The sequence below is a fragment of the Hibiscus syriacus genome, unplaced genomic scaffold (genome assembly GCF_006381635.1).
Source record: "Hibiscus syriacus cultivar Baekdansim isolate YM2019G1 unplaced genomic scaffold, ASM638163v2 tig00110234_pilon, whole genome shotgun sequence".
NCBI lineage: Eukaryota > Viridiplantae > Streptophyta > Magnoliopsida > Malvales > Malvaceae > Hibiscus > Hibiscus syriacus.
In genome coordinates, this window is record NW_024062639.1 from 1,165,533 (window position 1) to 1,171,267 (window position 5,735).

Consider the following 5,735-nt stretch of genomic DNA (forward strand, 5'->3'; position numbering starts at 1 on the left):
AAATCACCAAGCATAACAAAAGTGACACCCCACGTGTTTAACCATCGTTGCCAAAACTTCCAAGATACACAAAATGACATAAATTATGGGAAATGGATTATACCTTAGCTAGAGGTGGCAAACGGGTCATTAGGATTGGGCCATTTGGATCGGATCATTTTAAAAGTAGCCTAAACCAAAATCAATCCGAACCGAAAGCAATCTAAACCGAAAATCTATATATACTTGATTTGACTTATAACTGAATTAAGACTAAATGATAAGAATAGCAAACAAGAAGACATATTTTTTTACAATAATATATCAATAATTTTATATATACTTAATTATATTCATATCAAATTCAACTCGGATTGAGCTGATCCAAAGGTTGACCTAAATAAAAAATCAACTGATCTGATATTGACCCGATTCAAAAATCAACTGATTCAATATTAACCTTACCTGAAATCTAATCGATTCGATATTAACTAATATACCTGTAAATGAACCAAACGCACACGAACGGAGGTATGTTCATGTTCGTTCATTTAATAAATAAACGAACATAAACGAACACGAACATAAACGAACAAATTTTTTTTTGTTTATGTTCGTTCATTAAGGAATATAGTTTGTTCATGTTCATTCATTTAAATGATAAACGAACACGAACATAACCAAAAAAAATTTTTTGTTTATGTTCGTTCATTAAGGAATATAGTTTGTTCATGTTCATTCATTTAAATGATAAACGAACATAAACGAACACAAACGAACGAACATAATAAATGAACATAAACGAACAACACAAACACACAAAAAAAACTTATTCAAACAGAACAAACGAATGTAAAAAGAGTAAACAACAATAATAACAACTTAAAATTCTTTAATATAACCTGTAACTTTAGAGTTAATTTGTTCGAATACGACAAAAACATACATAAATCATAAATAAGCTATATGAACATAATAAAGTCTTAAAGTTAATTTGTTCAACAAAACAATCTTCTTGAAATCCAAACAACTTCAGTAATCTTCGTAATATATTCAACTTGCCCTCTGATTGAACATAAATGAATTTAAATGAATGAACATAAACAAACATATAATCGAACGCCCACGAACGTAAATGAACGAACGAGCCCTTTGTTCATGTTCGTTCATTTAATTAAACGAACACAAAATCCTGTTTATGTTCATTCATTTAATAAATAAACGAACATAAACGAACTTCCCGCCGCACAGTTCATGAACGGTTCACTGAACGTTCAGTTCATTTACATGCCCATTAACCGACTCAAAAGTTAATCGATCTAATATTGATCTGAACAAAAAAAATGATCGGTCCGATAATAACTTGACCCGAAAATTAACCCACCTAAAAATTTACCAGGCCTGATATCTGACCCAACCCGATTTATCGTACACTGAAAATCATGTACTGAATTTTTAGAGAGTTAACTATGGTCTTAAGGTGTCATAAAAACACTTCCTTAACACCTAAAACGTATTTTAATCTTAAAATCAAGTTTAAACCCTAATATGCTCAACTACACCAATCGTAGAAATTTCTTGAAATTTATGAAAGTTTAATCCTTCAAAAGATTATAAATTCGCTATCTTGATGTTTGAATCATTAAATAGAGTTCCTTTCTTATCCACACTCATTTCCTTGGTGATTTGGATGAAAACCCCATACTTTTATTTAGCTAGGATTAAACCAAGACTTAGATTCCTTAAACTAAAGTTGCTAGATGAATTTAGGACGAAAATGAAGTTTAAAAGAAGTATGGAATGGCTCAAAATACCCACCTTAGCTTTTTTTTTCCTTTGAAGAGGAAGAAGAAGAAGTAAAAAATGAAGAAATGAGAAAGAGGATAAGGATGAAATAAAAAGGCTCATCTTTGTAAAAACGGGAAAATTCACAATTGGTCCTTCATTATTTTTATACAATTTAAAATCCCCTTTTTATGGCTAATTGGGCTCAAATCCAACCTAATTAAACCCAACGACTTAAAATATGAAATTCACGAGGTTTATTTACCCTTCGGGTAAACCCGAAACTACTAGCCTGAAATTTGGGGTGTTACAGTGATAGTATTGATACCCTTACCTTGGTATCAATAACTGTAAAGAAATATCAATACTCTATGAATAGAGTATTGATACTTCCTATCCCAAAAATCTCAATATCAATCATTTATAAAGTTCTTACAAAGTCTTCATAATCATTTATAAAGTTCTTACAAAGTATTCATTAACAAGCTCTCGTTATAGAGCTAAACATTTCATATCATTATTATCACATTTTATCTCATTATTATTATTATTATTATTATTATTATTATCAATTATAACATTTCTAGACTCCTTTCTCAAGCCTCAATTCATTATCCAATCAATTAGTAACTCAACTCTTACTAGTATAGGTTATTTTATTCACTTAGGCCCCTAAGGGCATTCTAGCAATTTTTACCCCTAAGGGCATTCTAGTAATTCATCCCACTCCCAAGTATATCGGATGTTTGAGACTTATGGTAAGAGTACTTAATTAATTATCAAAGTCTTAACACATTTTTTTATGCGATAATAGAATTTGTATAACTTATTATCACTCAGGGGTATTTTGGTTATTTTATGCTTTAATTCAATTTTACAGCAATCACTAATATCTTACATCATATATTAAGGTCTTACGCTTTCAAAGGTATTTTCAGATCTTTATAAGGCACTATTCATAATTAGGGGTAATTTGGTAATTTCATCCCTCAAGGGGTATTTTAGTAATTTCTCAAATTCTCAAGCTATATGCTCAATCTCAACCATTATTAAATTCCTCACTCTTGAGTTTTTTCAGCATCTTGAAGTCCATTAACCAATCATCAAAGATGATATTGGTACCTTTATGTAAGTATCAATATCCACCATAGGATATTAATACTCTCCTCGAGTATTCATACCAAAAATAGCCCCGAAACATCCATAAAATACCCTTAGTAACGATACCATACATGTAGTATCGATACTCTTTCAGGTAGTATCGATACTCCCTTGAGTATCGATACCAAAATTAAATTCAGAAAGGGCCAGAAACCACCCTTTGTATTTTTCAAAAGAGCAATATCAGTACTTTCTTCTGCAGTATCGATACCTTATTTGAAGCATCGATACTCCCCTTATAAAATAACCTAGATTCATCTAGAATATGAGTAGTATCGATATTGTATGAAAAATATCGATAATATAACCCATAAATACATTGTTTTAAATATGGCAATTTAACCCGAATCCGATGGGTTCTGACTCGACCAGGTAGGGCTGGATTTTTTAAAAACAAATTCAGGTCATGGTCGGGTCGGGTTTGGGTGTAGGGTGAAAAAACTCCAACCCGACCTGAAGATAATAATGTAACTTCCTTAAAAATTTTATTATTTTCTTAATTAAGTCATTATTTTATATCAGGTCAGGTCGAATTTATACTCTAAAAAATGGGTTGGGTCGGAGTCGGGTGGAGAGTATATTTTCAGGTCGGGTTCAAGTTGAGGATTAGATTTTCGGGTCGGGTCGGGTCAGGTTGAGAAAAAACTCGACCCGTTGCCATCTTTAATTGTTTAGCTCGGGAAAGAACTTAAAATTCACCCTAAACACTTATTTTGAGGTCTAAGTTGATAATTAAAGCTTATGGAAGTTATTAGGGGTCATTATACATCATTTTACACTAAAATAGCATCCATAATATCTATAACAACAAATCAAGCAATCAAACTCGTGTAGATAACATACAAGAAGTACGAAACAGTTATAGTGTGTTACCTCAGCTCTTAGAAACCCAAACATTTGTCTAGCTTACCCAAGACCAACCTTTCCTTGACCTAGCTTGTTGGGGGTTCTTGCATCACTCTTTAACATATCTCAAGCTCCCACAATGTTTCTAACACCAAAGCAATGGTCACAATATGCTAAAAAATAACTAAGCTACATGAAATTCAGAGAGAAATCATAGGAGGGAGCTCTTGAAGCTCAAACCCTTTAAAAACTTAAAGTGAGCTTAATAACACCATTGAAGAAGATGGTGAGCTCAACTTGAAGATCATGATCTCAATAAGAATCTCACCTTAAAATCATGGATTGGAGTAGGAAGATGATGCGAAAAAATGAGAAAGAATGAGAGAGAGGAAGAAGGAAATAAAGCCTTTTTTGCTCTCCCAAAACACCACGTCAAATATAGGAAAAAATCCCCAGATATCAACCATGATTTTCATAAACGAAGAAATTACCCTATAAGTCCCTCTCTTATCATCCTAAGCTTAAAACTCTCCTTCTTATCTCCAATAAAACCAAATTCTTACTCGATTAAACCCAAATTTAAACTGATGGACCTCTATGCTATAATAAATCTATTGAATAAATTATTGGGTCAACACGAAACTACTAACCCGATATTTCGGGTGTTACAGGAGTATTGATACTGCCTTTGTAATATTTAAATAAACTAACCGTTAAAGACTATTGGGCTTGACCAGTATCGATACTTCTAGAGTATCGGTACCAATTTTGCTTACATGAATCTGAACACTTTAGAAATTGACAGGTAATATCGGTATAATCATGGGAGTATCGATATTTCTCTTACCTTTGATATCAGTACTGCAAGAATAGTATCATTATCGATACTGTAAGAACAATATCGGTACTACTTACACATAAACCAATTTTGTGTTCAAATTCAAGTTTTGTGAACTTAAAATTTTTTTTAAAAAAATTGAATAAATTCAATTAAATCCAAAAACATTTTACCCTTAAATTATTATATCAAAATAGGTTCAACAAGTAGTTATGCCGTCAATGTGTTGCAACTGATGCTGGTCTCTCCCAACTGCATTTCAGACATTACTAAACTGAAAGTTATTATAATATTCAACAAGTGATAATGAATAAAATTGAGATTTTTAAGGAAAAGAGTTGTAGAAGGTAGTGTCGTGCTAGTTGTTCATTAATGAGACAATTGATTGCAGAAAATGGTGAAGCGCAAAGATTCCCACAAAATTCACGGGAATTGGGGTGCACCACACTTTTTCAATCAAAAATGTGCAGGCAACAAAACAGAGCGTTGCACATGGGGCTACCACACTCCCAAGGCCCTTGCTTTGTAGATGGCAACTTGTAATTATGACTTTCGACTATACACCACATGTTCAACTCATCCTTTAATCATTCACCCAATCAACCTAAGCAAACGCTTCACTTTTGATTTTAGTCCCTCTGATATGTAGGGATGGGCATGAAACCCGAACTCGACGGGTTCTGATCCGATCCGATCCGATCGGGTCGGTTTTTAAAAAAAAAAATCAGGTTCGGGTCGGGTCGGGTCGGTTTTACATTGAAATTTTCGGAGTCGGGTTGGGGGCTAAAATAATTCTACCCGACCCGACCCAACAGTTAATGAATAATTATTAATTTTTTTTATATTTTTTTTCACTTTCCCTAATGTCCCTTTACCTACCCGACCCAAGCATCTCCTTCAACCTTCATCAGTTTCAAACAAATGCCATCCAGGATTGTTAAATTAAATGTATGTCTTTTGGTACTTTTTCTTTAATTTATGTAACTACATGGTTTGTTAAATATTTGTTGTTACGCATTATCATAGATGAATTATGTTCTCAGAACTTCTGATTGCAAGTCATTTTTTATTTAAAATTGACTGCTTCAAGTTTCATTGACAAGAACACCAGTAATAAATATACTGA